This window comes from Pleurodeles waltl, chromosome 2_2, assembly GCF_031143425.1.
Source record: "Pleurodeles waltl isolate 20211129_DDA chromosome 2_2, aPleWal1.hap1.20221129, whole genome shotgun sequence".
Classification (NCBI taxonomy): domain Eukaryota; kingdom Metazoa; phylum Chordata; class Amphibia; order Caudata; family Salamandridae; genus Pleurodeles; species Pleurodeles waltl.
Genome location: NC_090439.1, coordinates 1,089,430,968 through 1,089,443,045, shown reverse-complemented (window position 1 = coordinate 1,089,443,045; position 12,078 = coordinate 1,089,430,968).

Sequence of the window (12,078 nt, the reverse complement as noted above, 5' to 3'; positions counted from 1 at the left end):
AGCCACACCAGTGGGTGGGCTCAGCCAGCTGTAACCTCCAAAAATCAGATTCAGCCATGATGGATTTTTGGAGAATGTTGTCTCCTGGGATTGATTTTTGCCACCCTTCCCAGGAAGTGGTCATCACAGGGGGAAGGACCCTGCACCTGATTGGAGAACCAGGGCCCCCCTGCTTTTCACCCAGGAGCAAGGATAAAACTGGCAGACCTGCACCCACACCTCAGTTCCCTACCACATCCAACAAGGAAGAACTACAGAAGAAGAAGGACTGCCCTGCTGGACCCCTGGCCTGCACCTGGAACCTGCACTCAGAAGAACTGCACCAGCTGCACACCTGGGCTTCACCACAAGAACGAATTTGCCTGGCTTCAACTGGTTCAAGGAGGGACTCCCTGTTTGCTACAGGTGAAAAATTGCTAACCAGAGTCTCCTGCACCAACTCCTGAAGAAAGCGACCAGCTGACCACTGTCCAGTGGGCAAAAAGGAGTTCGCGCCAGGTGCATTCTGGGAGTTGTAGTCCGCACCCCCCAAGGACCATCTCAGAAATTCTGGACCCTTGGGGTGAGCTGTGGACATCAAAGGAACCTTAAAACAGGAGGAGAAGCCCCAGAAGTTTGGAGAAGTTTGGAGAACTTTTGTAAAAAAGCTCCATAGAGGGACCGACCCGCTGCGGCAACTCATCGCGGCTTGCCTCAACCGCGACCCGGCCTGATTTGCTGGTTCGTCCCGGTAAAGAAAATCTCAGAAAAAGAGACTAAGTCCGAAGGTAAAAAGTTGACCGGGACCTCCCAGCCAGCATATCCGAGGAGGGCTCTAGGGACGTCGGATCAAGATCCAGGGTTACCCTGGTCGAAGGATTTTCACCTCGAAAAAATGACTAAGTCCGAAGGTAAAAATCTCCACCGAGGATTCCCGCATCGCGTATCCGGAGAAGGGCTCCAGGAGGTCGGATTGGACTGGCAGGTTCGTCCCGCTGAAGAAAATCTTCGAAAAAGAGACTAAGGGGGTGATTCTGAGCTTGACGGGCGGCGGGAGCCGCCCGCCAAGCGGGAACCGCCAGAATACCGCTTCGCGGTCAAAGGACCGCCGCGGTAATTCTGAGTTTCCCGCTGGGCGGGCAGGCGACCGCCAGAAGGCCGCCCGCCCGCCCAGCGGGAAACCCCCTTCCACGAGGATGCCAGCTCCGAATGGAGCCGGCGGAGTGGAAAGGGTGCGACGGGTGCAGTTGCACCCTTCGCGATTTTCAGTGTCTGCTATGCAGACACTGAAAATCTTGGTGGGGCCCTGTTAGGGGGCCCCTGCAGTGCCCATGCCATTGGCATGGGCACTGCAGGGGCCCCCAGGGGCCCCACGACACCCGTTACCGCCATCCTGTTCCTGGCGGTGAAAACAGCCAGGAACAGGATGGCGGTAAGGGGGTCGGAATCCCCATAGCGGCGCTGCAAGCAGCGCCGCCGTGGAGGATTCCCTAGGGCAGCGGGAAACCGGTGGGACACCGCCGGTTTCCCGTTTCTGACCGCGGCTGTACCGCCGCGGTCAGAATGCCCATGGGAGCACCGCCAGCCTGTTGGCGGTGCTCCCGTCATTTTAGCCCTGGCGGTCGTCGACCGCCAGGGTTAGAATGACCCCCTCACTGTGAAGGTAAACTTTTAACCGAGGCCTCCCGCGGCCTGTAGCCGAGCAGGGCTCCATCGCGGTCGGCCTTTAACTTTGACTTTGCCCCGGTCGAGGTGCAACCAGATGACCCGATTGGCGCTTTTTGTTTCTAGGCGCTAAAAAAACAATAATTCTTTAAAAATTCCTATCTCCAGTTCCCCTTATCCGATTCTATTCGTTTTTGTGTAATTTTAAAGATAAAAATATAATCTATTTTTATAAATTGGTTTTGGATTTCTAAACTGTTTCCTGTGTTTTATTTAATTACTGTTTTGTGATATTTGAATGCTTTACACTCTGTCTCCTACGTTAACCTTGACGCTCGTTGCCAAGCTACCAAGGGTTGAGCTGGGTTTAATTTACTGAGACCTAACTGGACCTACGTGGAGGTTAGTGGCCTGTTGCTAAGTGTAGGTACCTACCTGCCCTTACCAATAACCCATTTTCCAACACCTAAGTATCACCTTTCCACTACTGACATTGATGGACCTACCACAACTGGGACTGGGCACACTGTGCCAAGGCACAGACACGTGGGGGCAGAGTGTGTGAGAGGGATGCTGTGGGGCAGAGGATGGGGTCTCCAACCCATCTGATCAGAAAACGATCTCCCAAGTCTTGGGAGCCTACCAAAGTTCCTGAGGCATGATGGGCCGAGTTATCACCATGCTGGAGGAAATCCAAAAGCTGCAGATGGACAACCACCAGGAAGTCATTCAGCAGTGGCAGGCACCAAATGTCCACTTGGCTTCCATTGCAGGGGTGTTGGATACTTGAATACCACACTGAGTAGGTCTTGTACCCAACATCTGACCCCTTCCACTAGCAATGATACTTCAGGCCCTCCTACATCTGCAGCTGCTAGTGGAATGGAGGCCCTGCCAGGGGAAGGACGTGCCTCAGACACCCCACACTCTGTAGCTGAAGAACCACCCCCTGCAAACATGGACGTCCACCCAGACATCCAGCAGGAGCAGATCCCAAGAACAAACCCACTGCCAGGAAGTAAACCTCTCCTGAACTGTTCCCTCTGTGTGCCACAGATACACCCTGTTAACTGTTCTGTAACCAATCTAATTTTTCCTATGGCGCAAGGACACTGGACCTGTGTTCTCAAATGGTGTAGCAGCTACCCTAATGATGTCATCCAGAATGACTAAACCTATCACCACTTTTTTGTGTGTGTTTAATGTTTACGGTCACATAGGTTTTGTATTTCCATAATAAATCACACTTTAACACAGGTCCTGTTCATGTCTCATTTATCAAACATGTACAATAGTTAGGCATGCCAACTCTAGACTGATCATCATTCTCTGTATTGTACACCCATTGTTATGGACCCCATACGTTGACTCCATCAGCAAGAGACTGATTGCAATAGAATTGTAACAGGACAGATACAAAAAAGGTTGTAAAATACAACATCACATAATCAGTTAAATATATGCTAACAGCACAAGGAACATGACTGAGAGTAGCATCAGGATATCTGCTGAGGTTGAACACAAAACTAAACTACACAATACAGTAGTTAGGATGTAGCCAATGTACCAACAAGGCAGGAGGCACACAGATTGGTTCTTTGTATCACCTGGCAAAGAGTTATCACATACCCATACCATAGTTTCTAAATATACATATCCCAGAGTCCAGACAGAGATTAGTACTGATCTACCCATACCTGAAAACTTTCACTTCCATCGGTCACAAACCTGTAGGCTTGTCACTCACCTATGTCAGTCCACAGTGACATGCACATTGGTCTGCAAAGTAGGAACACACTGACAGCTTCAAGGTAGGGTACATAAACCTGTTACCACTGTGCAGAGAGAGGCTATGTGTTAGACCTGACATGCCTTAGGGTGGTCACCCCTAACTTTTTGCCTGCCTCCCTCCACTTTTTGGACTCTGTTTGTGCTGGCTTTTAGACTCTGTGCACTTTACCACTGCTAACCAGTGCCAAAGTGCATATGCTCTCTCCCTTTAAACATGGTAACTTTGGATCATACCCAATTGGACTATTTATTATACTTAGAAGTCCCTAGTAATGTGCACTGTATATGCCTAGGGCCTGTAGATTAAATGCTACTAGTGGGCCTGCAGCACTGGTTGTGCCACCCACTCAAGTAGCCCCTTTACCTTGTCCCAGGCCTGCCATGGCAAGGCCTGTGTGTGCAGTTTCACTGCCACTTCGACTTGGCATTTAAAAGTACTTGCTAAGCCTAAAGCTCCCCTTTTTCTACACATAAGACACATCTAATGTGTGCCCTAGGTAACCCCTAGAGCAGGATGCTGTGTGGGTAAAAGGCAGGACATGTACCTGTGTAGTTTACATGTCCTAGTAGTGTAAAACTCCTACATTCGTTTTTACACTACAGTGAGGCCTGCTCCCTTCATAGGCTAACATTGGGGCTGCCCTCATACATTGTTGAAGTGGCAGCTGCTGATCTGAAGGGAGTAGGAAGGTCATATTCAGTATGGCCAGAATGGTAATACAAAATCCTGCTGACTGGTGAAGTTGGATTTAATATTACTATTTTAGAAATGCCACTTTTAGAAAGTGAGCATTTCTCTGCACTTAAATCTTTCTGTGCCTTACAATCCACGTCTGGCTAGGTTTAGTTGACAGCTCCTTGTGCATTCACTCAGACACACCCCAAACACAGGGTACTCATCCTCACTTGCATACATCTGCATTTTGAATGGGTCTTCCTGGGCTGGGAGGGTGGAGGGCCTGCTCTGACACAAAGAACTGCCACACCCCCTACTGGGACCCTGGCAGACAGGATTGAACTGAAAGGGGACCTGGTGCACTTCTAAGTCACTTTTTGAAGTCTCCCCCACTTCAAAGGCACATTTGGGTATAAAACAGGGCCTCTGTCCTCCCACCTCAGACACTTGCTGGAGAAGAAACCTGAACCAGAGCCTGCATCCTGCCAAGAAGAACTGCCTGGCTGCTCAAAGGACTCACCTGTCTGCTTTCTATAAAGGAATCCTGCCTTGCTGTTGGCCTGCTGCCTTGCTGAACTCTTGTCTAGCTGCCAAAGTGCTCTCCAAGGGCTTGGATAGAGCTTGCCTCCTGTTCCCTGAAGTCTCAGGACCAAAAAGACTTCTCTTTTTCATTTGGACTCCTCGTGCACCGAAAAATTAGACGCACAGCTTGCTCCGCGGTAAGAAAATCGCTGCACGCCGACGCTGCCCGACGCTATGCCTACGGGGCGACCGGAACATCGACGCACGGCCTCGCATGTACAATGCCGCCCAGCTTCCAGAGAGGAAATCGACGCAACGCCTGCTGTGAGAAAGAAAATTCCACGCACATCCTCCCGGAACGACGCGCAGCCGGATAACAAGCCAAGGAATCCACGCACAGACCCTGGGACATCTGGTAATCCCACGAACCATAGAAGGAGTCGGCCCGCGTGCCGGAAAACAATGCACGTCTTCCCCGAAAATAACGATGCAAGTCCGTATGTGAAGGGGCGAAACTGACGCACACACCATTTTTCTTCCAGCAGAACGACGCACGTTTCAATCTTCTGACACTGTCTGTTGTTTGACAAGGTTGATCAGCCAAACAAGATCTAGGCAAATCTGTGTTTGTATGAGAAGAGGGATGGCAGAGAGCAGAATACACTCCTCAAATCACAGAATTCATGTCCAGAAGTGTAACTTTGCATCTGCTATATCAGTGCTTGAGACTGTAGACGACTCTGTTCTGTACACAATACAATTTACAGTTAGCATGCACAACTCACTCATAGGCATTGGAGCTATCCACAACCCCACAGATGATGCCAGATAGGGGGTGACATGCTACCCATCTACTTCAGGTTGCAAATTTGAACCACAACATTACATCTACTTCACATACCTTTTAGCCAGTTGATGTATTGATTAATGAGATTTGCCCTATAGTCTCCTGCTTCATCTTCCTCTGGCTCTACATCACTTGGCAAATCTGCATTTCCACCCACAGGTTCTGCTGGCTCCCCCTCATCTAGTATAAATTGTATCTGTTGTCTCAGGGCAAGATTGTGGAGCAAGCATCAGGCTACTATTATTTGACATACCTTGTTGGGTGAGTAGAGGAGGGCTCCTCCTGATCTGTCCAAACACCTAAATCTTGCCTTCAGGAGCCCAGAAGTCCCCTCAACAACATGCCTTGTCCTCGTGTGAGCCTCATTGTAGCAGACTTCCCCTGGCGTGGTTGGGTACCTCACTGGGGTAAACAACCAGGGACAGTTTGGATAGCCAGTCACCTGTGAACAAATTAGAAGAACAACACACACATATATGTGGGACAGCAAACATTGTGATGGCAGGAGACATACATTGCAAACACACATTTTAGTTGTAACTTACCAACCAGCCAGGCCCTCTCTGTGTAGAGTCGTGCCATCAGCAGTTGGACATTGCTGTTCCACATGATGAAGGAATCATAGACTGATCCTAGATACTTGGCACTGACTTGTGAAATGTACTGGTCTGCCATACACACCACCTGAACGTTTATGGAGTGGTAGTTTTTCCTGTTCCTATATACCTGTTCATTGACACTGGGGGCAACCAAGGCTACATGGGTGCCCTCTATGGCTCCAACCACATGTGGAATGTGTCCCATGGGATAAAATTCTGCCTTCAAATAAGCCAAATCCGCATGTTGGGGAAACCTGATGTAGCTGTCCAGGTGTTTCAACAATGCACACAGTAAATCCCTCAAAACCAGACTGAGCATGGGCTGAGACATTCCTGCAGTTAGGGCCTCTGTATTCTGAAAGGACCCAGTGGCCAGGAAGCGTAGCACTGACGAGACTTGAACAATGGGAGGTGTGCTATAGGTAAGGCGAATGGCAGGCATCAGATCTGGCTCCAATTGATCCAAAGATCCATGATAGTATGACGATTCAGCAGATATGTCCGGATACAATGTCGCTCCTCCATGCTGTGTATGTCTACTAGTGGACGGTACACTGGTGGTTGTTGTCCTCTCCTCATGGCATGAAAACTATGTGAACAAATTACAAAATAGTATTCAATATGCAGCATGCAGACATCTTGTAAAGTCAGATACACAACTCACACATATCTGCTGTCGAGCTTAGTTACAAACTCAGATATCTACAGTGGAGCACATAGGTATGAACCCGAGAACAACTTCTGTGGTGCACATTCCCCCAATTATCTATTGGACTACACATAAAGATGCCTCTGCTACTGTATATGGCTGTAAGTCCAGTTGATTTGACATGTTTTACACATATTGTTGCACATTCTCAACTTTTTTAAAGCACATGGAAACATCCCAGTAGGTGTACATTGCTATCACCACATGCTCTCCAGTAAAATAGCATTTACTGCACTGATGCACAATGTACAACAAAATATGCAGGCAGTACTTAACAGTTGTACTGCATGATATGGGGTAGAGTTAATGATTGTTAGACTTAGCGTGGTCTCTCCTAACTTTTTGCCTCTGCTTCTCAGGTTGTCTCCATGTGCTGGACTCTGTTTTTGCTGTTTTGTTTGCTCTGGACACTTTACCACTGATGACCAGTACTGAATTGTAAGTGTTCCCTATATAAATTATATGTGTAACTTGGCTTATCCACGATTGGCATATTTGATTTACTAGTAAGTCCCTAGTAAAGTGCACTGGAGGTGCCCAGGGCCTGTAAATCAAATGCTACTAGTGGATCTGCAGCACTGGTTGTGCCAACCACACTAGTAGCTCTGTAAACACAGCTCAGACCTGCCACAGCAGTGTCTATGTGTGCAGTTTTAAACTGCTATCTCGACTTGGCAAGTGTACCCAAGTGCCAGGCCTAAACCTTTCCTTTTTATACATGCAAGGCTCCGCTAAGGTAGGCCCTAGGTAGCCCCATGGGCAGGGTGCAGTGTATGTTAAAGGTGGGACATGTACTTATGTGTTTTACATGTGCTAACTGTGAAATACTGCCAAATTCGTTTTTCACTGTTGCAAGGCCTATCTCCCTCATAGATTAACATGGGGGCTGCCTTTAAATATTATTAAAGTGCAGATTCCCTTTGGGAGCAGATAGAAATATAGAGCTTGGGGTCTTTGAACTCACAATTTAAAAATACATCTTTTGGTAAAGGTTGTTTTTAGATTGTGTGTTTGAAAATGCCACTTTTAGAAAGTAGGCATTTTCTTGCTCAAACCATTCTGTGACTCTGCCTGTTTGTGGACTCCCTGTCTGGGTCAGTTTGACAGTTGGGCTGTTGCATCTCTCCTCTAGACAGTGACACAAAGGGAGCTGGTGTGTAGCCTGCATATCCTGATGGGCCATCTGGGCTGTAGGGGAGGAGAGGAGTGGTCACCTACACCTGAAAGGGCTGTGCCTGCCCTCACACAATGCAGTCTCCAACCCCCTGGTGTGTGTCTGGGGCCTGGCCTGGGCAAGGCAAGATCTTTTTGAACAACAGAGACTTCCCTTTGAAATAGGCCTACTTCAAAGGCAGAAAGTGGTATAAGTAGTGGACCCACAACCCCTGAAAATCAAATTACTTCTGGAACCAAGAGGAACCTCTGCCCGGGAGAAGAGCTGGAGAAGGAGTACTGCCCCTTTGCCTGTGACTGTGCTTTGCTGGTTTGGCCTGCATTAGCTGCTTCTGCCTGAGAGAGTACAAAGACTGATATTTGTGTGACTTCCCACTGGTGAATAATCTCCAAGGGCTTGAACTGAGCTTGCCTCCTGTTGTTGAAATCTCAGGGACATCAAAGCCTTTTCTCTGTCAGCACCTGGACTCTCTGCCGAGAGTCCTGCGTTGTCAAGTGGTGCCCTAACTTGTCTCTGGGCCCTTGAGAGTTGAAGCTAGTGGAAAAGGAGGGAAATCCACGCAAAGACCGCCGTGCAGGGAAACTTTTGACGCACCATCCGCAATGTGGCTGATAAACGACACGCTGCCGGCCTCGCGCTAAAATCGATGCTCCACCTGCATCGCGGCTGGGAGATCGACGCAACATGGCTGGAGAAACTACATGAAAAATCCACAGCAGCTGCTGTTAACGACGCAAGCCCCACGCAGTGCTGTTTCCTGACACCGTGCAACCGGATTTCAACGCAACATTGTTGGGTGTGGAAAATCAGCACAAACACTGCCCGGAAGTGAGGTGCCCATCTGGGAATCAACGCATCGCTTTCTTGCGGGAAAGAAGAAATGATGCATGGCGACCCGACTGGAGAAGGAACAATGCATGGTCTCGCTTGCGAGTGAGAAATCAACGCATCGCTGGCCTTTTCCGACACACGCTTGCCCATGCAGCTTTATTTTTTATGCTACCCATGTACTTTGTGTAACAACAGTATTCTCACTGTTTTCTAAGGATTAAGACTCTTATTCTTTTTAAAATTGATATCTTGACTTGGGTATGTTGGATTTTTGTCATTCTGTTCTTGTTTGATTTAGATAAATATTAACTATTTTTCTAAACTGGTGTGGTGTCCATTTTGTAGTGTTTCACTGTATTACTGTGAGTGTTGGTACAAATACTTTACACATTGATTCTGAAGTTAAGCCTTCCATGCTTGTGCCAAGGTACCAAAGGGGTGAGCGGGGGTTAACTGAGGGTGATTTTCCTTTACCCTAACTAGTCTGAAGGTCATTGCTTGGACTGAGGGTAACCTGACTGCCAACCAAAGACCCCATTTCTAACAATGATGCAGATGATAAACCTCTTCCATTCAAGACTGCTTAAAATTACAGCCGCCTGACCTACTGTACTGGACACATGGAAGTCGTTATGGCGGTAGGCGTCACAACTGCAGTGGAAATTACCATTGGAATACATTGCTGCTTTTGACGGACTTGGGCCAATGGCGATATCCGCCGGCGGTGACGGTCATGTACATGGCGGATGTTACCTCCATCTTCTGCAGTATTGCTCACTTGAGTCCTGACACTGCTGCCAGCAAGACCTCCACTGCCTGAGCTGCTGTGTACTGCCTTTGGGAGCTATCATGCAGGTGATAAGACCCCAGCCTTCACCCTTGAGGAGCTGGAGAAGCTAGTGGAGGAGGTCCTACCCCTGTATGAACAGCTATATGGTGTACCAGAGCAGCAGGTGAATCCAATGTAATACCAATGTGTCATAGGTGTGGTGAATTATGGTGTATCTGAAATGTGAAGTAGTGAAGGTGTTGATGCATGCAGATGATAATTTGTTCTGTGCGAATTGACTGGATGGGAATGATTGCCTACTTGCTGTCACTGAAGTGTTCTGTCCACTACTATTTGTATGGTGCATGTGGACATTACTTTTTCGTTTTGTCTGCGTCATCCATGCAGGTCAACGCCTATCAGAAGAAGGAAATTTGGTGTGCCATCACCAAGCAAGTGTAGAGCCTGGGGGTCCACAGCCTGCAGAGCACCCACTGTAGAAAACAGTGGGAGGACCTGAGCCTCTGGGCCCGGAAGACCACCGAGGCCCAGCTGGGGATTTTCTCCCAAAAAGGGAGGGGTGCCCATCTGACCTTGGCCCCCCCAAATGGCCTACGTTTTGGCAGTGGCCTACCTTGAGTGAAAGGGCCTTTGAGGGCAGCACAGCAGCCACTAGGGGGTAAGTACTGACAGAACCCATGAACTTGCCACTGATGGTTTAATGTATGATGTCTAAGTATTGCAGCTGTGATGATGTGTTAAGTGCTACAGGTATAGTGACTACTAGGAAAACATGGTACTGCAGTTGCCAACATACATACACAGATGTGGCCATTGTATTTTGCATGTGAACATGCTGTTCCCCTTTGTCTACCAAACATTAGGACTGCATGTGGAGATGCACATGTGGCTGTGTCATATGTGTGACTCTACTAAGCCATACATATGTATAACCTGCTGTGTCATCCTTCCCATCTAGTGTTCCCAAGACCATGTACCCAAATACTTAGTTGTATAGCTCTTTGGTCTCTGACAACTCCTATTCCATTGGATCTGCTCTATGTGGAACATTGGGTCTGACAGATGTGTAACAGGGCCAACTAATCCTGTGTCCTTTTATAGTTGGACACTTCGTGTGAGGCTGTCATCCCAATAAGGCTTTTGGTATGGCCAAGTTACTACACTCCTTATGAGGTTCGAGAAAGTGTCCCCATTGTCATGTCAGATTCATACACTTGAAAATGTGAAGTTTGATAAGGGTGGACATCGTATAGTATGAATATCATGGTGAAAATAAGACATTGACACTTCATGGTATTTCATTGACATGTGTACTTATGCCTTTCATCCTATTTGCGGATGAGATCCTGTTATTTCTGAAGTATAAGACTTTAGACACTGGAAATGCAATTCAGGTACTGAATGTTTTTGGAACCCTAATCAGTTTGCACAATAATTGGTAAATGTCTAGTGTGTTTCCATTGTGGCTACCCCAACTGGGAGATGCCCATCTACAGGAGGTCAGCAGCCTACCATGGGAACCAACGCCTACTAAATATCTTGGGATCTGTATTTATAGATCAGAAATAGATTAAGTAAAAGGGAATATTGGCATTGCTTTGACAGTGCTGAGTTTGGGGCTGGCTTTCTGGAGAACACTCCAGATGTTGGTGGCTGGAATGGTACAGACTGTTAAAATGGTTGTGCTACCTCAAATGTTATACTGCTTTGCTACATTACTCATGGCAGTACCCAGGAAATGTTTCTGTGACATGGATATTTTGTTCACTGATCTGATTTGTGATGGAGGCAGACAAAGGGTGGCTTTGTCTAAATGAGGGGGGGGGGTGCTTGCATGCTCCCGACTTTGAGGATTGCTATTTAGCGGCACAACTGCAGTGGGTGACAAGATGGGTACAGGTGCAGATTAATGGGAACAGGGCAGTCGAACATTCTGGTCCAATGCTGCAACTAATGACACAACTCCTGTTAGGTCCCAAAAGGAAAGGGGTGGAGATGCATGGAGGTGGAGGGGGGTTTAAGCATTGTGTGAGTTAGGATCTTGCAGAAAATGCAAACCCTAGTTCCTTACGCACCATATATACCCTTGGATTGTGTGTGTACACTTCCACCGAAGGGTTGCTGGAAGAAACTGGGGGAATGGGTGAAGTGTGGGATTTAGTGGATTCAGGAAGTTGTTTAGAGGTGGAGTACTCCTAGACTGGAAGGACTTCATGACTTTGGCTTAGCTCCTGGCCGTTCCTGTTGTCAGGGGCTGTAACTGCGGTCATTAGAGACACATAGAAAACTGGTACGTGTGAACTGACAGTCCACCACGGACTCCACAACACTTACCCTACTACGGGCACTATAAGGTAGTTCTACCGGGCACTAAGAACACACGCTATTACCCCTTTAGATGCTTGCAGTAATAAAGTTGCAGAAATTATCCATAAAGCAATTGGGGAAGCATACTGGGCAAAGATGTTTGAAAATGCTCATAAAATTCCCGAAAA